Source organism: Zonotrichia leucophrys, chromosome 3 (assembly GCF_028769735.1).
Source record: "Zonotrichia leucophrys gambelii isolate GWCS_2022_RI chromosome 3, RI_Zleu_2.0, whole genome shotgun sequence".
In the NCBI taxonomy this organism is placed as follows: Eukaryota; Metazoa; Chordata; class Aves; order Passeriformes; family Passerellidae; genus Zonotrichia; species Zonotrichia leucophrys.
In genome coordinates, this window is record NC_088172.1 from 23,536,062 (window position 1) to 23,561,178 (window position 25,117).

The window sequence follows — 25,117 nt, forward strand, 5'->3', positions numbered from 1 at the left end:
TGGACGTTTTGAGGCACTGAAAAAGGAAATGTATGAGAGATAAATCAGCAAAAACATTTAAGAAGTTAACACACAGCATATCTGGAAAGTCTGCGAGAAAAGTCAAGTTGCACAAATTCCAGGACAATGATGAATGCAAGAAGGAGATCACACAGAATATTTTGGGCAAAGACTAATTTTTTTGGCATACAGACTGAAGAATTGCAGACCTAACTCTTGAATTCTCAGTTGCATGCCTGTTGTTTGCAATCTGTTCTGTTCCGATGAAATAAAGGAATTCAACATGAATTATGTATCTGTAGAGTAACCATATCCTGTACTTCCTTCCTGGAAAAGTATTCTACAACTGGAGATCCTCTCCTCCAACTCCATCCTCCCATTTTTATGTTCTGTGTCCAGTCTTTCCATGCCCTGCTTGTACAATAAGTAGTACTGCCAGAAAGTAAGATAATAGTCATTTGTTTAAAAAAGACAAAAAAAAGAAAAAAAAATCCCCTGCAGTGCCTTTTGGTGGCATACTGGAAAGTACAAAATGAGAAAGAAAAAGTACAGCAGAGGAAAGACAATGACAAAATATGGTAACACCTGGGGCACCACTAAAAATCCATTCTAGAGCCTACATTATCAATTAAAGGACAGTGCTTCTCTGTGTGCTTCACCTCACAAGTAGCAATATGAGAAATGGCAACATTCACCCTTTTTCAGTGTACATTGCAACACCCTTTCCTTGTTACTGCTGTTTTCTCTGGTTTCCAGTTAAATTTACCTTGCTTAAAAACATACTCTCCTAATATGTTGCCAGATCCTGCATTTACATGAGTATGCGTAACACACATTCACAGAGGGACAGGGAGAGAAACTGTTTCACTGTTGTCCTAATGAAAACAAATAAATGTGTGATCACCTGGAAGTAGCTGCTCTGCCTTCCTTGCCCCTTATCCCTTGTCCCTGACAGAGTCAAACTACTGCATGGCTTCACAGTGTCATTAGCTGTTGCTAGGAGAAAGATGCAGGCAGAGATCTTTTCCTTAAAGATTAAGTCTCATCTGTCACCACTAGCAGTAGATAGGCAATCTTCCAGATGTCATGAACCACTGGAATTAACTGTCTCCCGCCAGTACAATATTGAGTCAAAGTCAGGGCTCTAGCATTATCAAATCCCTTCAAAAAATGCTCATATGGAGACTCCAGGGTATTGGGATGTTTTCACTGGGGAGAGTGGATTATCTCTCTCTTTTCCAACACCTTTGAATCTCTCACGAGGGTCCTCTGATCTCTTCCAAGCTTCAGAAACTTTTTTTCCTCTCACAGATAAAATTCTTCAGTTCACTGTAATAGAGATGGATTTTCCTGGGTTAAGCAGGCTTAGCTTTTATCCCTTTTTTTCAAATACTGCCTTTATTTTAATTTTAACTTCATGCAACATTGGTTTGGTAGGGTGGGACTCTGCAGGGATGCCTTGTGGCCTTTATAGACTGCTATCAGATCATTCAACCTTACAATGAAATTTTGGTCCTTTCAGTGACTGAACTCACCAGAGTTGGGGTGGTGAGCCTCCAGTAGCTCCCCTTGTTTTTGTTCTTCTGAACTGAAGATATAATGGTGATATAAGAGCACTTACATTGATATGTTAAATACTGTCTTAGAGTTGTCCTCTTTGGAAGTAGAAAGGCCATTTTTTGTTGGTTTTTTTTTTTTTTTGGAAGGTCTGTAAGCTTGTGACTGGTCTCCTATTACTTTCTTGCTCATTTTGGATTTCCTTCAACTACAGAGGAAGGACAAGGCACATAAATATTTCCAGATCTGTTGCTTGCAAATAGCAGGATGTCAGAGTTGCTGAATTCTTGCTTTAAAGGCTGTACTTTGTGTCCCCAGTAACCCTACTCTGGATTGCATCTCAGTGTGAAACTTTCTGCTTAGTTTGGGAGAGAAACAGCAGTGTGTGCACAGGCTGTGTGCCCAAAGTGTGCTCCTTGTAACTCCAGGCATGGACACTCAGCACATTCATACCTAGGAGAAGTGATGCTGCTCAGTAAACTTTTAATGTAGATTCACCTTAACTGTTCAAGTTAAGTATGTTATCCTTAGTTAATTACCTCAGTAGTTCATCCTCACTGGAGAAAAAAAGACTTCTAGGTGGTCTAAAGAAGAAGGCCTAAGGCAGAAGGTTGAAAATATCTGTGAGACTTTCTTTCTATGGAATCATTCAGGGAGCTATTTTATTTAGCTTGTTCCTGTTTAAATTGAGGGAATGAAATACTTGTCTATGTGATAATTTTTTTTTTTTTATCTGTTTAACATATAAAGGAAAAATCCAAATAGGAATTTTATTAGTTGTTAACTACTAATCTGCTGGTGGGTTTTTTTTTTGTTGTTTTTTTTTTGTTTTGTTTTTTTTTTTTTTTTTTTTGTTTTTCAGATATCAGAGCATTTTTAAAGGCTTACCTGTAGTTCTGGTGGGTTTTATTTAGTGCTGTTACAAGGCTAAGGTGGTTACAGGAAAGCCTTCTTTTTATGGACAGTGGACTTTATGCACTAGCTGGTACAACATTTTTGTTTGTCAGTGTCCAGTAGCAGATTCCTAGGGAAGAATATAAGAACAGGACGATCAGATAGTGATACTTGCCCAATAAAATTCTCTCTGTATCTTCCACCTCTTTGCTTTGGAATATTGAGGGCTGGAAGAAATTCTCTGTGATTGAGATTTGAACTGAAGTTGCTAAAGGCTCAGTGCAAAACCTTAGTAAATTCCTGGTGATCACTGGAAACAGGTGTAAAGAGTGCAGGTGTCCAAATACACGTGCATTACATCTGATATCGCCCAGCTGGCTGTGAGTCCCAGGGAACTGGGGTGCGCAGTGGAGGATGAGGAGGAGAAGCTCGCGTCCAGCGCCGTTTTCCTGTTGGGAAGCAGCGGCAGGTGGCGCTCGGGCTTTGCTTTTCCGGAGGACGCCGTCGCTGTTCTGGAGCGCTGGAGCAGTATTCACCAAACATTCAGATGAGCGAAGTTTTGTTCTACAGATCCTCATCATGATAAAAAGCCCAGCGCACCTCTTAAGTGTATGGAACAACGCCTATGCTTCCCACAGGCAATATTAATTTCTCTTTTAGCCCCTACTGCTAAATATTTTTTGTGGGTACAAAGACCCTGCAGACTTCTGTAGGACCTCACTTGTTAGGGAAAAATGCAGGCAGGGACTTTCACCTAAAAGGTTAGGAAAGCAAAAAAATGTCATCACTAAGACTTAAAAACTGTGTTAGGCATCTCTGTGCTGTCTGCTGTGAGCCAACACCCCCTGCAAGTGTGTCTGTCCCATGCACGGTCTGCTGTGCTGTGCAGAGAAACAGCATCTGCTTCGGTTCATTTGTGCTGTGTCCTACAGCTGCTCCAGCACGAGAAGGAAGGCTGTATTTGGAACAGGAGGGCTGGTGAATAGGAGGGCAGTAGCCAAGTGACTCCGAGCTTTCTAGCCATGCCATGCATACAAAGCTAATCACTCACTCTGCTTATCTGTTAGTGCCCTATCACATAATTTTACTAAGCAGAATTTCTTTGTAGTGTACTTGATCACTGCTGCCTTATAAGCACATTTATTTACTTAAGAATAATTTGAGATTTATGGGGACAAAGAAGTTCTGATCAGAGTTCTGAATGCTTGTGGATTCTGCCGTGTTCCCAGGTGCAACTTAAAATGTAGACCCCAGTGGCTCTTGGTTTCTTTGTTGAGGCTGGCTCTGGAACCCCAATTTGCTGCACAGAACTGGAGAATCTCCATGTGAGGATGTGATGGAGAGTAGAATCCTGGCATAAAATTTAGTTTCAAAAAGGAGGAAAGACCTGACTTTCTTTCCAAGAAGAATGGTTGCAATTTTAGGTAAGCAGTTTAGTTTCCTGATTTTGAATATATAATGCTCAATATACAATGCTCAAGTGTGCTAAACCAGGTTTTGGCCATTGCCATCTGTTAGGTGAAAGCAAAATACTACAGAGAGGTGCTGTTGGGCTGCATTCACAAGAATTCAAATTCCTTGTGTTTTCTAATACAAGTTATGATGATGGTGTAGGGAGAAACTGCCCTAAAATGAATGGAGTAATTCACATCTTTTGGAGAAGGAAAGTTTTGGTAGAGGATCAGTTAGCATGCTGTGCACAGTGGAATAAGAATTAGGGTTTACTTTGGGGATGGACATGTGCCTCTCTGGCTTATTGAGATGCATTTGAAGATTATGGAAAATCCTGTATGAAACCACTCTTGTTGAATTCTTGTATATATTGTCAGTGGGATTAGTGCTGAAGTGCACCATGACCTTTCTGAATGCCCATTTCCCTGTTTGAGGAATGTTCTGGTAGGAAGAAAAGTTCAGTCTAAATATGTGCTCAAATGTAGGCAATATACAGTCCTGGAAAAATAAAATCCTAGAACTTAAGTGCATCTGAAAAATGGGACCTGAAACTTGTATTACATGAAGTTCTGTTTGTTTTTTTGATTTTTGTTTATTTTCTTTTTTGTTTTTGTATTTTGTGGTTTTATTTGTTTGTTTGTTGTTTATTTTTGTTGTTTTTTCTGTGATAGCCAAATGTTTCTTTTGTAAATTGAAGAAGTGTTTTTGATTTCCCATTATTGGTCTCCTAGAAAAGAGACTGCTGTTAATGACTCCTGGTTTTAAGAGTCTTCTACTATGAACAGTGAAAATCTGTATTAGTTACAAGCACCAAAGGCATGAAGAAAGTGCCTGGTTAAAGACATTAAAAAATGGACTTCTTTGGACTTCTAATTAATGCTTCTGTGGAAAAAAATAGATGAACAAAAAACATTTCATGGAACATACCTGAATGTTACTGGCTAAACAAGCAGGCAATGAAAGAACAATGGAGTTTTCAGGTCTTCATATTTTCTTGGGAAACCATGAATAGTTTTGCAGTGGTGTACAAAGAAAACTCATAGTAAATTGAAAAAAATTTCTAAGATAGAATGCAGCTCCATTGTATTGACATGAACTGTAAGCAATCTTAGTGATAACTTGTATATTGTAATTAGTGGATTCACAGTGTAACAATTAATGGGAGATGCAAGGCTGAAACAATTTTAGTAATTAAAATGTTTAAAACCAGATAGAGTTAAGATATCTGCCACATGTATGACAGTGAAAATGAAATAATATCTGTTAGGAAAAACTCGATATCAAAGGAAAGTTTTAGGCATGGGAACTTGAATTGCAATGTCAGAAAATAAGAACTATTGACTTACTGTATTGATTCTTTTAAAAATATGTGTGTGCATGAAAGTTCATGCACTTGGGGTTCTCTGCTAACAATAAAGTTTGAGAGAAAAATGTTAATTACAGAAAACACTTTTTTCTTACAAATGTTTGCTGGAAATAAGAACTGTTAATTTAGGCTGTGGTAACAAGAGGTTTGACTATAGTAGCTGAAGGGGGCAGGACTACCAAAAGTTATGCAGGCAATTCACTTCTATGGGAACTGTGTGCAAGACTAGTCAGCTTTCTGATTTTACTTTTTCTCTCCAACTGCTCTCTTAGAGAAGATTTGTTTGGGGATAAACCTAAGGAGGAAGATTCCAGTGTCGGGCATTTGCTATGTAAACACTTAATGCACCGTTTCCAGACAGATGAATAAGCAGCATGTCCAGCTGAGGTTCCTACTCAGTCAGGGTGTTGGGGATTTTCAGTTTTACAGAGCTTTCTATGTATTTGAAAGCAAAAAAACTCGTTGTACTTTGTTTAGTACATCTTCAACACGTATTTCTAAATACTGGAAAATCACTGAGAAATTTCACTAGAGAAATGATGAGTGTAATTAAGGATTTTGAAAATTGCACTGTTCTCTCACACAATATTTTTAAAATTTCAGTTGAATGCGATCAATGTGACATCTCCATTTCAGGATATTTTCAAAACTTGAGTGGACAAGGCTCTGAGCAACATGAACTAACCCTGAAGTTGGTCCTCCTGAGAGTAGGAGGTTTGATTGGATGGCCTCTATGGTCCCTTCTTTGTTAAATTTTTGTACTATTGTGAAGATTCAGTTTCAACTATTAAAATGCCTCTTTTATAAAGGACAAGATAATTCAGTTGTATTCTGACATAAATTCTTGGCATAAGACATATATAATATTTTTTCCATAAACAAATACTTTAAGAATTTTTCTCCTTGATTTTTTAAATGAGAAGAGTAATTTCTGCAAAGTTATATATTTTCCTTCACCTTGATGATGATTAGTGTTTCTTGAATAAGGTTTTTTTAAAGAAAAGACTTTCACAGCCAAGTCAATACCCACGAATCTGCCTTTGTTAGTCATGAAATATTCCATTTACTTTCCATGCATATCATAATTACTTTCCACTTTTATATATATATATTAGAGAACACTTTTCTTATGCAGGGAGAAGGTTAATTTTTTTTAATTTTTTTTTTTTTTTTTGGAAATACCACAAATTTCATACCAAGGGACTGTTCCCAAAGAAGCCATTTAGGAGTTAGTATCTGAGAAGGGGTGGGAGCAAAGACTATGGTGAGGACACCATGCAGCTTGAGGCCCTTCTAGGATCAGATACCAGAGGAGGAGGAGCTGGCATGGTGACAGCTGTGAGAGCTTCTTCAGCCTCACCCAAGAGCCTTTAAACAGGTGTGTGATCAGCTCTGAGAAAATTCAGTTCCTGATAATCCTGTTGAAATGTGTTGTGATAGTTTTATCCACTGGCTTCCCTCAGGAATTGATCCGACACAGGAGGTGCTGGCAGTGACAGTCCAGTGTGTATCAGTTCCTCATAATACTGGTAGATTCAGAGTTTGAATAGAGCCTAGACCCAGGTCAAGACATTTCCAGTCCTTCAGAGCCTAGGCTGAGTATTCTTGGCATCATTTTAGAAACTGGCAGGCTTTTATAATAGAGAACACATTAACTAGAAAATTACTCTGGCAGTTCTTAAGCACCACTTTTACTGAAGTCAAATGTTGCCACTCATAAAAATAATAGCAAAAGCTGTTTAGGATTACACTTAAGAATTACATTTTAAAGGCTGTTATGGGAACTGAAAATTTATATTAAAAATTGTAATTTAAAGCAGAAGAATCAATTCAAAAGCTAAGTCTATAAAAGCTGTTCCGGCAATTTTTTGTCATCAAGATGAAGTCAGTATCATCGTCAGTTCAGAAAAAGTGAAAAATTACTGTGTAATTTATAGTGTTTTCCAGTGCCACTCAAAGGCTAACAGTACAACCCAAACATACACTGAGACAATGACAGATTGTAATTACTAATGCTTCATCCTGAATAAACCCACGCATTTTCTTCTTTCCTTGTAATGAGAGAGCAGTTCTAAATTTTCTTGGTGGGGAGAAGGCATGCACCAAACTTATTTATTTCTGCTAGTTTGCCTAAAGCAAGCTCAGTGCTGTAAAATTTAAACCAGAAAGCTACGAAGAACACTGGAGAGATTAGTAGAATGTGAAGAGCTGGCAGCTTTCCAGTTGTCTGCTGTGTTTGGTATTCATAGCACCCCAGTTTCAGTGGTTTCATCATTGTGAGTGAGATGAAGTTGGGAAGTATTAAAAAGTGATTTAATTTTTTTCTATGATAATTTTAATAGAGTACTGAGGATGGGGTGCTGTTGTGATTTAAAGTAACAGCTTATCATATGCAATGTAGTGTAGTGTTGCCAGGTCTTCATTCTTGCAGAGGGGACATGGATTAATGTTAGCTGTTGAAGTTTTTACACACTCTTGTGCTAGACAGGAACGTGCCATTGCTAAAGGAGTTCAGAAACATAAGAGGCACTAACACATTTGGGGCAAGATGGGGAGGAGGTGGGAAAAGCCACAATGTGGCACACAGGAGGTGAAGAGGAGGAAGGAAAAATAAAGCATTCTTTAAGGACTCGGACAAAGGGCTTAGAAACAAAACCAAAATGAAAAAAAGACTGAAGCATCAATAGATTAAAACTAGGTATCCCATGGGTGATTTTCAAATATATACAGCCCTCCAGAGCTGCCAAGGAGAAGAAATTATTTAAAAAGAAAGAAGCTGGGTAGGGAGGACTATGGCCTCAACCAGGATCACCCATGTACCTGCCATGCTGCAAGATTTTTCCTTTTTTAATGAAACTGATGCTTTTGAAAACCTTCATTTTGCATCATCATTCACTCTTCCATGGTCAAGCACTGTGGTGGGCTGACTATGACTGGCTGCCAGGCACCCACCCAGCCACTGTCATTCCCAGTCCTCAACAGGACAGGGGGAGAAAATAAGATAGAAAACCTCAAGAGTCAAGATACAGACAAGGAGATGGATTACTTAGCAATTATCATAAAGGGAAATCAGACTCACCTTCAGGAAAATTAATTTATTGTCCATTAGAGTTGGATGGAGAGAAATAAAGACAAAAATAATTCCCTTCTATCCCCTTCTTCCCAGGTTCAATTTCACTTCTACTTTCCTGGCTCCTCTATGTCCTTCTTTCCACACACTGAACAGTACAGGAGGATGGGGAATAAGGACTGTAGTCAGTTCATAACACTTCATTTCTGCGCCTCCTTCCTCCACGTCTCCCTTGCTCCATCATGGATTCTGTCATGGGCTGCAGTCCTTTGGGATAAACCCAGTCCTGCATGGCCTCTCCAGTCTGCAGTTCATTCAGAGCAGATCCCCCTACTCTGGCCCAGTGTCTGCCATGGCTGCAGTGTGGATAATCTGCTCTGACATGATCATCTGGATGCTGCAGGGCACCAACCTGCTTCCCCATGGTGTTCTGCATGGGCTGCAGGGGAATCTCTGCTCCATTCCTGCCTGCTTCTCTCACCTTGCTGTCTGCAGGGCTGTTTCTCACACATCTTCCCTACCATTCTACTGCACAGTGTTTTTTGCCCTTCCTTAAATGTATTCTGCTAGAGGGGCTGCCATTGTGGCTGTGGGGCTCAGCTGTGCCCTATGGTGAATTGTTTGGAGCCATCTGAACTTGATGTGTCCCACACAGGACAGCCCTGTCCTCTGCTCACAGTGATTCTTCTGCATCCCCCACTGCCCAGCACCTTGCCACATAAACCCAGTACAAGCATCATGACACCTCTAGCCACTTTCTTCAAAAAATGCAGGAGACAGAGAAAGAAACAATGTATGTTGTCATTACATGCTGAGCCATGCCTGCTAGAAAAATATCAGTGTCTGTGATCTTCTCTATGGCCTAGATCTGAAAAATACAGCAGTATTGTTATTTTTTTCCAAATGGGGACAAACACAATTGATGGAGTCATAGTATTTATCTGCATGTGGTTGATAGGGCAAATCCCCTCTCTCACTGGGTAATACAACCTTACCCAGACAGTGAAAGATCACATTGCCAGTTCAGGCATGCACTTTTCATCATGCCACAGCATGATGGAGCATTCCTTTGGTAGTCTTTCTGCAGGCAGAGATGGCTGTGAAATTTGTAAGTGCCAATGTTGTGAACACTTTGTGAATAACTGGAGCCTGATTTGCTCTTCATTACCATGTGAAGATGCAGGAGAAAGATGTTACTGTGTCTACAACAGTTTCTGCAACAATTGTCCTCCCAGCCTGCAGGAACTGCTTGTAGCACATGTAATGCACAGGAGGAGCTCAGAATCTGAAATGCTATTTTCAGCCTTTTTAGTAACAGTGGTGATGATTCTTACCATGATTTTAAAAAAAAATCTACTAAATGATTGTTAGTGAAAATTTTAGGAAAAAAAAAATTACTTGTCTCATAAATCATGATGGTTTTCACAGGCATTATTGTGATGTTTGCTTTCTAATTCAGCTGCTTTCTGTCTTCTCTTCTGGCCTTTGATGAATCAGAACCCATGCAAGGACTGGCATTTTTGTATGTATAAATTAAGAATTTCCTTATTTTAGGAAGATATAGATGCCTTTTTCATTATTGCTGTAATCTTTTCTGAAGGATAATTTATGGATGTAATCTCATAACAAAACTACACATATGACAGCTGAAACTGCATAACCTTTGCTGGGAATAATATATACCTCTGTAGGACAGTGAGAGGAATGATTTCTCATGCTAACAGTGTGTATGGAAATCTGCATGGCATCTTCTGGATAGAGTGGCTTGAGTAACAACAGCTGATACAACAGCAATATGAGTGAGTGAATGGAATACCCCAAACAAACTATTCTAAGGGGCGTTTGCCCAAAAATCTGATACTGCTAGGAAGAAAATAACAATGATTGAGTTTGCTTTGGATGACCTTCATAATGATTAAATTATAACAAACAAATTATCAAGATACTTTAGAGAAAATAAATCAATTTGAAAGCTGGAAAAAACTTAAAAAGTTTAAAAAAAAAGCTTGAAATGTTGTAAATGTGGAGAAAGATCTTGGAGTTACTGGAAAAGAACAGCAACTTAGTAAGATGCCATGAGCATCCGGGTACTGGAGCAACAGTCTGACACAGAGACCCACACCTTAGTGTGTATGTGAACTTGTGACATCCTTTTTCATCACTGTGTCTTGGCAGATTGTAAGGACATACACATAAAACTAGAGAATCCATATCTCCATCAGCAGCTGTGGGTAAGAATTGAGAACTTGTCCAAAAGTGAGGTTACATGGTGTGGATGCAGGAAGAAATACATGAGAAATTTAAACAGGAGCTTCAGAGGAGTGGTGAGGCTGGCAGGGAGGATAACATACCCACAGTGGGTATTAGGGGAAGACAGGTCATCTTTTAAAAGCAGAAGTGACATTGGTACACAAAAAATTTGCATTTCAGGGCTAAAAAGAGGAGCAGAAACAGGAGCAGAAAGAGGAGTGTGGGACATAAGCAGAGAGAACGTTCTGGTACACAGCTGAAAAAATGTAAAGGGTGAAAAACTGGGCAAATATAACACAGCAGTTGACAACTAGTGCAATGCTGGAACACATCATTCCAGAGGAGGAGGAAAAGCCATGCTGCACTTTAGATGATTGCCAGCCAAAAAAGAACTGCATAATTAGAAAATTACACTTAAGGGGAGCATTCATGAAAATAAATATTGTTGAAACCTCAATGCTCCCCCCCCCCCCAAAAAAAAACCTCTCCAAATCATAATTGGAAACATAAGAAATCTTAATGAAGAAGAGTAGGTGCTGCTTCCAGTTCAGAGGAGTAGAATTGTAAAGTGTGTGAGGGAAGGGAGCAGGGGAGGTGAGGGGATTTCTTTGAGTGGTGACTGACTGTTTTCAGAAAGCTTGGACAGTGAGTGATGAGGTGAAGGCAAACCATTGCTCTGCTTTTAGAAAGCTGGAAGCTGTTTGCAGGAGGAGATCTTACATGTAGCTGCTGAGATAAAGTGTTTATATCTGCCTCTTCCTTTTTAGTTTTTTTCTTTCAGCAGTCTGAATTTTAGCAGCAGGAAAAAAGGGAAATAACTTTAATGAAACAGGAGCAAAACATAATTCTTACTGAAACTAATCCCAGCTGCTTGAATAACCAAACGTCTGATAAAGGTGATTTTCTCAACCCGTTAATTTCAGGAAAAATATGTGTGACAGCATTCTGAGTATTTTCACCTGTTTGTGGCTTTTCATATCAATGATGTATGCATTTATGTCTTCTTAAAGGAGAAAGCAACCCTGACCAGAATATTCTCCTTTCTTTGTTGGCCAAAGATAAAGTATAAATATAGGAAATGTCTTCCTGAAACAGCAATTCACTATGTAAATAACTCTCATGTCTTAGGGTGATGGAGGGCAATTCCTTTCTCTAGAACAGGAACATTCTAGTAAAGTGCTCATGTTCTAAAGAAGATAAACCCTTAGCATTAGAATATGAATGACTGTGGTAAACTGGAGTCTACTGCTAAAGATTAAATATGAGAATCTTTTTCAGTTCAGAGGCTCTAAATACCTTTATAATTTCATTTGGATATACAGGGTTGTGTGGCTGCTAGAAGAGAGCTATATAATGTAATGATATATAAATTGTCCTGCTTGGTAGGACAGGTGTAGCAGGTGGGCAGCAATAGCTGCTCTATGACTGACCCCCCTCCCTCCCACCAATGTACGTGGATGTGTATGTGGGAACCAGAGCTTCAGCCCCACCAGCTGGTGTAGACCAGCTAAGAACCACTGAGGGAGAAAGGTTCTGTGCTGCAGCCACAGTGGACAGCTCAGCTCCTGCACATGGTGGTTCCCACCCTTGAACTTTTGCTTCTGTAGATGTTAGACATCTGTGTGTTATGACTTCTTTTCAAGCAGACAGTGCCATAATTATTTATTGCTTTCTAATGGCTTTGCTAATCTTGTAGCCTCAGACCAGCTCTTGAACATCCTCCATCACTGAGGTCAACCAGATGGAGGTTGCTACCAGCTGTGGTTTGTCTAACTTGTCAGGTTCTGCCCTGGTGTGTTTCAGAAGAATGGGTATATTTGTAATCCAGGTCGAACCAGGTGAATCGCATCACTTCATGCTGCAAGCAACCAACAGTAGTCCATTAATCTGTGTTTCTGCTGGGCAGTATGACACCTGGAAAAGGTTTAAACCAACTGTCTGCAAAGTCTCTGGGTTGTTGCTCTGGAACCTTTTGCCTGTTTGGCCTGTGGGTTATTTAAAATTGCTGATGGTCAGACAAGAAAATCAATTTAGAATTGAGCCATGGGATTGATGGAAAAGCCAACAAATCAGTATCTTGGATGTTTGGTTATGTAAGCCCAAGTCTTCTAAGATGTCTCCATGGAAAGCTTAGGAAACAGTGGCTGCCTTTCAATGATCTTCATCACCTTTTTAAGCTTTCTTGACATGAGAGGGTGGTGTATGATTTGCAGCTATTCCCAATATTTAATTTCTATGAGTCATTGCTAGGAGAAGGCAAGCCAGTCCCCTACCTCCTGAAGTGCAGTGTCCTCACTACAGAAAGGGCACTGCACGGGCTCCAGAAGGCAGGTTACTTCCAACAGGAAGAACAACTTTTCTTATGTGAGCTAATTGTCAGAGACTGCATTAGATCAATGTCTTGAGACATCTTGGAGTGCCAGTGCGGTGTCCATGTTGGTGTTGGTGTCTGTTTCCATGTGCCTGTCTGTGTCTGTCCATGTCTGTGTCTCTGTCCATATCTGTGTCCATGTCTGTGTCTGTGCACGTGTCGGCATCCATGTCGGTGTTGGTGTCCGTGTCCATGTCCCTGTCTGTGTCTGTCCATGGCCGTGTCTCTGTCCATATCCGTGTCTGTGTCCATGTCCGGCTGCAGGGGTGGGCCAGGTTTGCGTGGGTGAGGCAATGCCCTGTCCCGCCCCCAGTCCCCCCGCCGGTCAGAGCTATGCCCCAATCACATGCTGGGACGGTGCCAACCCAGCTTCTAATTGGCAGAGCTTTCCATCACTCAGACATGTCAGTGCCAGCCCAGCCCCTGATTGGCTGAGCCACTGCAGTTGTATTACCCGCCTGAGGGGCAAGCCCATGGAGGTTTAAAAGGGGCTGACCGTGAAGTGGCCATTTGTCTGGACCCTGCCTTCGCTGCGGTTCTACATGGGAATTCAGGAGTTGGTGGCTATTGTATGTGTGGTTTTCTGTACCTTTTCCGTCTTTCTGCCTGTTTTCCTCATTCTCTTTGCATGGAACATTTTTGGGTAACTTAACTTCTCATAGGTTTAAAAGTTTCTAGGTTGAATAGACTGAGTTTATACTAACTTAATATTAAATTAATACTAACTATTGCTATAATAAGTCTTTTATATTGAATTTGATGTTGTATTTACTCCTCTGCCAAAGTTCCTTTATTTTCTATATTTTTACCAGTAAACTTTTGTGTACTTTTGACCTTTTGAGAATATCTAGTTGGGATTTCTCCTTGCACCAAATGAGAGTAAATGAGAGACTGTCTGCTATTGCAATGCCTATAACTCCAGCTGTGGTCGTGTATGCAAGTCACACTTAAAAAGAGTCTATGTTGATCACTAAGCTGCTGACTTAGACACCATTGGAGTGCTTTAGATGGCACTTAACTCCTTTTTTCAACTGCAGAGTTGTGCCCCATGCAATTTCTTCTGGTTGCCAAGAGACTTTCCACTGTTGCTGTGTCCTTGGATGTTATCCTGGCATGCAGAACGGATGTCTTGGGCTTGTTAGCATTGCCAGCCACAGGAACTCTTTCTTGTCTCTCGGAAGGGTGCAGGAAGGAGGTGAGGTGAAGAAGGATTGGGGGTTGTCTGGCATTTCCAAACCGGCAGGGCATGGCTATAAAGAGAGCTCATAGAACACTGTGCTTGACTACTTAGGCAGACAAAAGTCTTTGAAATCTAGGCTTGAGGTTTTTACCTTCAGTTGCAGCTTGAAAAAGGTGGCTGACTGTTTTTGTGCTTCCTGCTTCAACTGACCAGAAGATAAAAGAAGCTGAGCATACTATTGCAAGAGGGAGAACGAGCTGTCTGAAGCACATGTACAATTCTGAAGGATGTTGAAGAGCACTTTGGCCACATGATCTCTCCATGAGGGCACTACTGTGTAATGACATCAAGTGCAACAGCACTGTATGGATGGATAAGTGGTGATATGACGAGTTGTTTCTGAAGTGCTACAAACTGTTCTTTGTTCCTTGAGTTGTTTTTAATCCCTGCAGGAGGAAAGCCTAGCTTTTCCCTGTTGCTGCAATTTTATAAAACCGTACATAAATGTTTTCCTGTTTCTTTCATGGCCATTTTGTGCGTAATCTGCCCCAGCAGAAAAAGCTGGATGTGCACAAGTTCTGTGCTGCTCTGTTAATGTGACTCATGTGGTATTTCAAACTAAAAATGTGATACTATTTCCATCTTTCACCCGAGTAAGAACCTGCAACTAAGCAATATATATAGCACAGCTGCTGAACTGCAGAGTTATTGGTTATAACTTGAAAGTACACAATCTCAGAGTATTTTGTTTTACAAAGTCCAATTTATAGTGCATCAGCTCCTGTGCACCATTTGAAAAACTGAATAGGATGCAGCCATTGCTTCTGGTGAGAGGGACGGCTCTCATGGGCTGTCCTCAATGGTCCACAAGTTTTCAGAGTTGCGCTCTTCAAGAACTGAAGCATATATGTATTAAATAAAAAATGTAAAGATTTTGAAACCTTCTGCTTTCGGTGATCCAAGATGATGTTAGCATTGAAATGTTAGTGCTATACTATCAATATGGCTTATGAATTCAAATGTTTTATAAACATGGAGGTTTTTTGTTTTTTTTTTTTTTTTCTGGAAGATGTACTTATGATTATCTCTTTTACATATACAATGATTTGTGTGAGTTTTTATGCACCTTGTCAGGAACTAGGCTTTCTATATATTTTTGAATTGAGCAATAATGGAGCATGACAACATGTTATAAACCAAAGTTTTATTGAGGCGGTGGGAAAGATGAGCAGTGGTGTAGCTACATGGAAACTCACCCAATCCCCAACAGCAAACACAACATCCTTAGGAATGCCATGGCTTTGGACTTCTGGGACATTTGGTGTTGGAGTCATCTGGCCACAACTGCCAGTTGTGCAAGTGACTGTTGCAGGTGAGTAGGAATCCTGCTTCCCCCTGGCTCCACTGGTGGCACTGTGATGTGAGAGAATCCTGCCTTAGATGGATCATGTGTGTGATACCGTGCCCGTGCTGCCCAGGGCAGGGTGTTGGCAATGTGTCAGTGTGCCTGACACTGATGGGGCCAGGGTGTCACCAGTCTGGCTGGGCTGGCCATACTGGGCAGAGGCTCTGTGTCAGGAGCAAGCCTTTCTGTGTATTAAAAGAGTGTCAGTATAAGCTCTCAATTCCTTGTCAATGCGTAAGCCAGCAATTCATGAAAAATGGTGTATAACAAAGTTGGAGTAGGGCTACAACCAGGTAAACTGTTCCTGTGTAATGGGAGAGTATTTTGGGTTGATCTTCTGTACTTGTAAATGTTTTTCTTATTTTCTCTCTACCCTTCCAGTACTGCACTTCTTTCATTCTACTGCTACCCAGGAGAGACCTTGATGAACCCTAGGATGTGCAGCTGACTTCTAGGGACTGAAACTGGAGTTTAGACAATTCTTGTCACTATTCCATGTAGATGTGTTTTTTCAGACCAACTAAAGGCAAGAGGTTTTATAAGCACTGCTGGAACGGTGGGCTAAGTGAAGGATTCCCACCATAGAAAAGAACAAGCAAGTGTACCATAAAGAACTGTTAAAGAACCAGATTGTTTAAAAATCTGCTTCAACCAACTTGCTTTTGATTGCAATCCTGATTGGTTTTGAGATGCAGATGTGCTCTGATACTAAATTAATAACTTTTCAAAGAAGCAGTAAGACAGCATGCAATATTTTGTGGCTTTTTGTGGGTTTTTTTTAATCAATAAATAATTTCAGAGAATCTAATATAGCCCATGCAACTGCAATGACTAATCCTATTTCTTGTGTTCCTAATGGGAGCAAAACAACTGTTTTATTTGCCTTCTGGGATTTTATCTTCACATGTACAATTCAGGTGGATGAGCTAGACAACAAATATGTTGTATAGCACCTATGCTCTTCTGGACTGCCTTCATTTATTTGAACACCAGAAGTCTAAAAGTCTGTAGTCTGAGCTTAGTGAGTACCCTTCATCTTTTCATGTACTGTTCATGTAAATAGAACTCTTCCTCTCCAAAAGATACTTCATCTCACTTGCTTTTATAAATCTACCTTAGGATGAGAGAGATTTTATAAAAGAAGTTTGAATCACCAGAAAAGAAATTACTGATGATCTAAAGCAGGTGTTTGGCACAAAAGCACTTTTAATATTCCATGTGGGAGGCCTATGGTTAGTTTGAAGCAGCTGAAGTGTACTGTCCCTGAATCCACTGCATAATACCTTCCCTAACTCCAAGTTAAGTTAATTCACTGATAAACTCTGGTTAAACTAACATTTAGGATTAGGTTGAAAGGAATTTAAGATAAGCAACTTGCCATTACCCTTGCAAAACACTTGTAAAATAAAGATGTGCACATTTTTAGGAAATATCAAAAACTTGGAAAAAAGAAAACTCAGTCATGATTTATAAAACCATATTTATTAGTTCGAAAATTGAAAGTGAAAAAAAAAGAGCTTCATATATTCATTCCACCCTCACCAGAATGAAAATAATCAGGTGTTAATTTGGATGTGAGAAATGTTTTCAGTTCTGCTTCAGAAAGTATTATTAAAACTTGATGTGAGCTAATGGCAAGCACAGGCAGCAAGTATTAATAATGCTGCAGACCTAGCATAATCAAGTTGTAATAACTCCTTCCAAAGGGATGTTTTTGTCTTCTCTGCAGGGTTCAATTTTCTATCACAGACAGGAGGAGAGCACTGAGCAATAGGAAAGATCAGCCTCCCAGGCATGACAGCTGTGTCTGCTCCTACTTTCAAGTTATACTCCTTCCTCCTTTTCTGGTGACACATGTCAGATGGATTAATGACAAGTACTAGGCCTCCAGCAATAAGGAAACACTTTTGGTTTTTTAAGATCTCCATTTGCTTTAGTGCATATATATGGGCTTAGTGTGACCCTGGCATGGAGTTGAGTGTACATAATCATGCCAGGGCTGAATTCACATTGCAGATAACATTTTTAGATAGATTCAGTAATCTGGGCCAGTAGCCTGAAAACCCTAATTGGTAAAAAATTACCCCAGCTTTTCAAGGGCAAGATCTCTTTTTGTATATAAGTACAAAAGCAATCAGACATATGTAACTTTCTATTACCCTGAGGGTTTGGAACACCTATAGAAAATTCTGTCACTTTGCAAGCCTATAAGAGCAGGAACAAGAAATTCCTCTTATCAGGCTGGATCAGGGAGACTTATCACTTCAAAGGATGAATATTCTTGATGCTTCCTGAAGTTTATGCTCCTATTTACATGAGCACTTGCTGCCTCCTGCCCAGGAGAGAGTTACCTGTTCTGCAGTCTGGATCAGATGTGAATTATAGGGTATTCCCTGAGACCTCGTATAAGAAGGCTGTGAAAGCACACAGAAGACTCAGTCATAGTGGTACCTGGAAGAATATGCACCATCCCTCATCTTCTGTGTGGATTACCCATATTGCTGGTTTTTCCAGTTTCAGAGCCTTTGGGAATTGCTTTAATTCTCAGGAAAAAGAGTAAGGAAGTGGAGAATGATGTGACAAGATACAAAGAATTCCAATTAGTGGCACAAAGTACTGAGTGATTTGGTCACTGAACTATGTGGCTTATTCGAGAGGTAATTGGATTTGTGTAGTGCTTTAAGGGTTCTCCCCCATCCTCTTTTTAAATTGTTTTTCCACAGGAAACTGCTCTTTCAGAATGTCCATTTCCAGAGGCAGGAGTGGTATGTTAGTCTATTTCTAAGAATAATCTTTATAGAGGGGAAGATGTCCCTTAAAAGGAAAGGAAGAATACTGATGTGGTAGGGTAGTATCTTAGATTAATTCTCAGTTAATGGTGTTCAGGATTCACCTGTTGGCTATTTCAATTTGCTACAACACCTGACAGGTTGGGAGCTTGACTCAGGCTTCCTAAAAGAAGCAGACAATCCCTGCTAAAGCCAGTCTGATAACAGTATTGTCAGTTTCTCTCAGGTGTGAGGCCTCTCCAGGTGTACCAAAGTAGTCTGGGTAAACTGAGGGTACAAAGAAAAGCTGTAACCTGGTCTGACATTCTCCTTTCCACAACAGACTGAAAAACTGTTAAGAATGGAAGCTCCTTGCTGGTGGCAAGGAGGTATTACACAAGGGGAGTTAACGTGAATGTAGGGCACAGGCACTTGTTGGTTAGACAAATCTTCATAAATGAAGGAGATAGGAAGGCAAAAAAAAAGTTTCAATCTTTGGCCAAGTTTCTTTATTGTCCTTTACTTGTGCATTTGCGCCAGTATCTCGGTGTGTCACTGAAAAACAGGGAATAAACTCTTAAAACATTTTACTGTGTTAGAAAGTCACCATTACTTTATTACCAGTGCTGGATGTGTGGGAAATTCTCCTCAAAGCATGCATGCCCACTAACCTAACAGACCAGGTTATACTCCTCAAAGCAATACATATTCATCATATTTCCTGAACATATGCATATATGCTAATTATTTTGGTGGACTTTTTGGATATGGTTCTGGATCTTTTGATGAATGCTACCTCCTTGAGAGTTTGTCAATTATGTGATGAGGGCATTATGTACTTCTCTTACTATTCTTTGCTCTGACATACAATCATTGTTCTCAAAACTAAGATATCTGCTGATACATATTAATCACTAATATAAATAGATAAGGAAGCATTAGCTGGCACAAGACTTATTAGTTTTATTAGTCAGAGATGCAGGGAGTTAACACAAGGCCACATTAATCTCTGGTATTTGTACTAATCACTGTATGGTACAAAAGTGAGAATTAACCGTGAATACAGGGATCACACACTATTGTGCTAAAGTAGAAAAAAATTTCCAGCATCTTCACCCACTGCTATGTAGACTTCTTAAAGAACTATAACTTGTTTGTTGACAGGTGTAGATCTGCCAAGTGGAATTTCTTCATTCCCAGCGTCTATTTTTCACTTTGTGTCTTGAAACACACCTGAGGCTATTGCCTTACTCATCAGATCTAACTGAAACTGTAGAAGCTTTATTTCCAACAGATTTGGTTGTTCAGTGCTGCATGCTGGAAGTGTTTTTTTTCTTAAGTAATAAAAAGGGGATTTTTAACTTCAATCAAGATGCAAATCACTGAAAAGAAATCACAGATTTCAACGTATTAGGGAGTTCTGAGTGATGTGATACCTGAACCATAATTGTTTGGTCTAAAAAAGACAAAATCTATCAGTATCAGTGATCAAATTTGAAGAAAGAGGGGGGAGTCAGATTCTGTAGTAATGTGGTTTCATTAAGCTGTCATGCTTAAAAGCAGATGCTGACAAACAGGATGATGTGGTGGGAAAGCAATGTGGCTTGGAATAAATTTCCCTCATTCCAGAAGTTACACCACTTTGCTCAGCAGTCTCCCAGAATTTTATTCTTTCTTTCTTTTTTCTGCCCTCTAACATACCATATATATGTAATAACTCTCATTGCTATTAATTGTTCATGCTTTTGTAACTTTCTGGCTGGCAAATGCTTCATTATCACCTCAGCAGCATTGTGAATCAGCAGGATACCAGCCATTAGTGCATAGTGTAAAGGAGTAGCTGCGTTATAGTAAATCTCACAGAAACCTAATCACAAGGTGGGTGCTCTGCTGTAAGTCAAAGTCTCTGATCAGTGATTTCCAGTGCTTTTATTAGAAATTTATGCTTTCATTTCAGTTCCACTGAGACATTTAGAAACATACTAGGTTGTACCGGTGACAGAAGGATTTGAGTTCTGTATCTTTTCAGGGGTTGCAATCAATATGTTTTTACAAGTGCTGATTTCTCTATGCTTTTTCCTTCTTACACAGTGCTCCCCTTTGTTATTGCTTTTATTAATAATAATATTTTACTTTGAATTTAGAATTAATATTTTAATTTGCTATTTATATCAACTAGTCTTGTACAGTCTCAGACAGTTTATACTTACATAATTTGGTTGTGGACATGTGTGTGCTGCTGCTTCAGTAGGCATCATTGTTATGCTTTGTGTTTGGCATATGCCTTGTGTAGTACCTGATGTGGCCATAGAAGGCCATACCAGGCTCTTGAGAGGTCATAGAATCAAAGAATATGCTGCACTGGAAGGGACCCATAAGGATCATCGAGCCCAACTCTTGGCTCTGTGCAGGATACCTCAAGGACACACCATGTGCCCAAGAGCACTGTCCAAATGCTTCCTGAGCTCTGTCAGGCTTGGTGCTGTGACAGATCCCCTGAGGAGCCTGTTCCAGTGTCCAAACACGCTCTGGGTGAAGAGCCTTTTTTCTAATATCCAACCTAAATTTCCCCTGACACAACTGCAGCCATTCCCTTGGGTCCTGTCAGTAGTGATGAGAGTGAAGAGATTTGTGTCTGCCCTTTGCTTGCACTTGTGAGGAAGTTGTAACTGCAGTGAGGAAATTGTAACCTCAGTCTCCTCCAGGCTGAACAGACCAAGTGACCTCAGCTGCTTCTCCTACGGCTTCCCCTCAAGGCCCTTCCCCACCCTCATGGCCTCCTGTTGACTTTCTAATAGTTTAGGGTCTTCTTTATATTGTGGTGCCCAAACCTGTGCACGATACTCAAGAGGAGGCCACCCCAGTGCAGAGCAGAGCAGAACAATCCCCTCCCTTGCCTGGCTGGTGATGCTGGGCCTGATGTGCTTTAGGATTTGATTGGTCCTTCTGGCTGCCAGGGCACGCTGTCATTGTCCCATCAGACACAGAATTCTGTTCTGGTATTTGGCAAGGAGGGAATATATTGAGCTCTCCTTTGCACTGGGACACTTGTAACTGGTTCTGTTCGTGCCCCACGGTAGAATATCTGAAAAGAAATCCTTAAGCCAAGAAAACCAAAAATCCTGTGTGATCTGAGCCTGCCTACTTGCACCAACATCTGCAGTTGTCCATGAATAATCTTTTTTTACAATTTTTATCACAGTGGCCTCAGCCTTCTATTTACCCAAAGATCCTTCTCTTTTTGTAATTTCTGCTGCAATGTGCACAAAGTAAATAATATTGCTTGGATACTGAAAATAATGCCTAGTCACCTTATAGGTTATTGTGATTGTCTCTCTGAACTTAATACAGAAAATGAAAAAAATCTCTTTGAGGCACCTGTTTCCTTCTTCCGTTTACAATGCCTCTAGAAATAGTGTTAGCTCATCTTTATAAGGCTGCTATGCCAATGTATCCCTCTCTAATATCTGTGACTCTTGATAGTGAGACTTGAACAGAGAGTGGCTAAATGGTGCCAAGCTTGTACAGGCTCTAAAAGCAGGTGTTAAAAGTGCAGCCTGTCCAACAGTCACCTTTAGTTCCCTTCTGTGTTTCCCCTTTGGGAAGGCTGGCTAGCAGAGAGAGTACAGGAGTTGGCTGTGATTCCTTTGCTCCCAGTTTTGGATTGCTAGTGAAACTCTCTTGCTTATGGAGTGACCATCTGTGACTCTTTGGAGTGGTGGGATGTTGGCAGAGGTTTATCCCCCTATCTTGTATGTGAAGGTGAGTTGGTCCAGAATAGGCTTTCTGTGCATTTGTAGCAGGGTGGGCTGTGTTGCTCCATGGCCAAGTGCAGAGTCCTTGGTGGGTGTGCAGTTGTGTGTTGGTGGGAGTTTGAGGTGAGCAAGGAAGGTGATGCTTGTGCTGGGCATTGTGTGCTGTGTAAATGCAGATATCAGTATGGAAATCTCTCCCTAATGTTCCTGCAATCTGGGAAGCAAGTAAACTTCTCCAATACAGTAATAAAGGCAGTAGGTATCACTGCCAGGCATCTTCCCCTGAGGTGGCCAGACATCTCTGTCCGTGATTAAAATTCTGGGTTTTCAGAATTGGCTTGCAGATAAATGAGTCAATAAACCTCAATCTGACTCGTAGCTGGGTAGGTTTCAAAGGTGTTCTTGCCAGCAGATAGAGTCTTCTGAGAGTGTATTTTCTCTGTATGCCCTGCTACTGTCCTGTGTCTGTGCAGTGCAGAGATAGGGGATGCTGGATGGGTGTTGTGAAGGCTCTTTCAAAGTGCTCACTGCCTGGGCTGCTCACTGATTGCTATCAGTAACCTTCCCTGCCACTCCTCTTTGTGGTGTGTGTTCCATTTGCAGTTCTGTACAGTGGAGAGCTGTTTCCTCTGCGCTCAAATGTAGTTTGACCTTTGTGGCAGAGGGCTGGAGCAATCAACTTACAATATAGGACATAATTGTAAACTCTGAATTGGCCAGATACACAACAGGCTCAGCCTTACTGAACTACCTTTTATATCTTTTTTCCTTACCACCTACAGCAACCACTGTTATTTCATCACTGATTGTGCATTCTGATGGTGTGCTCTCTCACCAGAACTGAGGAGCAGTACATTTTCCACTGTGTGGGTGACAGAGGTCACTTGGCATCTTGATAATGGAGTTGAGATGTCTCTACTTGCCTGGCAGCATACTAGAGTATGACCTTTAAAAGACAAATGGGATGTTTTTTCCTGGGCTTTGTTTTGTAAAAATCACCTATAACTGGTCTGTGGAATATTTCTAATTAGGTGCTCGAGGATGCTAAAAATTAAGATAGCATTGAGAAGATGCAAAAGAAAGAGACTGCAGGGCAATGGGAGGAGAGACTCCAGCGGAGGGTGAGGAAGATGATGAGGGGACTAGAGCATCCCTTTTACGAGGAAAGGCTGTTGAGCCTTGAGAAGAGCCAACAGAGAGGGGACCTCATCAATGTCTACAAGTATCTGAAGGGAAGGTGCCAAGAGGATGGAGCCTGGCTCTTCTTGGTGGTGCCAAGTAATGGGACAAGAGGCAATAGGCAAAAGGTGGCTGTACTTGAAGGAAGAACTTTACTGTGTGGGTGACTGAAAACTGAACAGATTGCCCAGAGAGGTTGTGGAGTCTCCCTCACTGGAGATATTACAGAATCATCTGGACACAATCCTGTGCTGTGTTCTCTGAGTGTAATAGGTTGGACCAGATGACACAATGTGGTCCCTTCCAACCTGACCCATTTCTGTGATTCTGTGATGTGGGGGTGCATCCCTTTCCCCCTCACCTCTTCAGGCTGCTCAGAAATGCTTGTTAGGTCTCAGTGTTGATGAACAGGACCTGGGCTCAGATGTAGAACAGGACCTGGGCTTGGCTGATAATTTCTGATCAGAAATGCTATATGCTTCCCCAAATCTGTGCTATCTAGCGAGCTCCTGGCTTTTCAACAAACAGCCTTGGAAACTAATTTTTTGCCAGGATAGCAACACAAGTGGAGCAATAGTTTTGTTATTGAACTTTCTTTGTGATAGTTAACAACCTGAATTGCAGCCAGGATGGAAAATGACTGTGACCAAAGTAATCTCTCTTGTCACCCCATAAACAGCAATCCTAAGTGAGACTCTTTGATCTCTCCTAGTCTACAATGGGCTGTGACCAGAAAATTCCCTCTGAGTGGGGCCTCTCAGAGCCAGTGAAATGTGAAGTTTGCTATACTTGCAGGGCTGCCACCAAAGACTGCTAGCAGAGCCTGGGCTGATAGCCCCATTCCTCGATGGGGAGGATGCAAAGGCATCTGGTGTGAGTACTTCATTGACTGAAAGGAGAATTTTTCAGAAGTTTACCTTGTAGACACTCATTTTGGTCTGTGTGCATGCAAGTGTGAATATCCTATAGCAAATGTCCTATGAATGTTTCTCTTCTAGATTCTGAAGTACTTTAGATTCATAGGTGGATTTTGCCTATAGGTGAGTTACTGTTGTGCTTATAGTAAATTCTATTGAATCTTTTGTTAAGATGTTTAAATTAGGCTATTGATTAAGTGCTGTTAGTTGAAATATTAAAACCTTTAGGCCTAAACTGGGAAATCTAGGGCTCAGTTTGGCAAGGGGTTCCATTCTGAATCTTGGGACATGGTGAGAGGGTCTCCCTTATCCTTTTTATCCTTACCTTTTCCTGTGCTTACCCTTTTCCATCCCCAGATGCATAGACTTCTTAAAGAACTATAACTTGTTTGGTGACGGGTGTAGATCTGCCAAGTGGAATTTTTTCATTCCCAGCATCTATTTTTCACTTTGTGTCTTGAAACCCGCCTGAGGCTGTATTGATATTTTTGGGATGATTTTAGGTTTAGATTGATTGATTTTAGTGGAATTTTTCTGTGTGCTTTAACCATCTTGTGAGTGGTAGAGCAAACCTTGCCAAGGAACCTTTTCATGCTTTCACTTAAATAACAAACCTGCTTTTGCCAATACATTTGCTGGTGAGTGAGCCATCTAAAGCACTCGTTCATAACATGTGATCCAGTAAATGGAGATGGGGTGTGGTTGAATAGCCCATTAAATACAGTGCTGCCATTGCTGGTAACAGACTGCAGGCTTTTTATTTACTTTGGAAAGCTTCTAGACTATGGCTTGCCAAGTTTAATTTGTCCAGGATCTTCTGCCCTATATTGAGTTTTATTTTAGCTTGTTTGGCTAAACCAGCAATAGTTTAACAAGCAGGTAACTATTATGTAACTTGTTTAGCATTAGCTGGTGTTAATCACTTGTGTAGTAATTTTGATGTCCTTCTGCAA

General features: G+C 40.6%; 1 long non-coding RNA gene across 1 annotated transcript; it reads right to left on the reverse strand.

Annotated features, from left to right (window-relative positions):
- Positions 1 to 1,896: 1,896 nt before the first annotated feature.
- Positions 1,897 to 2,915, reverse strand: LOC135444877 (uncharacterized). The gene is made up of 4 exons (XR_010439331.1): positions 2,740 to 2,915; positions 2,446 to 2,581; positions 2,097 to 2,155; positions 1,897 to 2,010 (listed from the first exon to the last, which is right to left on the reverse strand). It is a non-coding gene; the product is annotated as an uncharacterized LOC135444877 (long non-coding RNA).
- Positions 2,916 to 25,117: the final 22,202 nt, after the last annotated feature.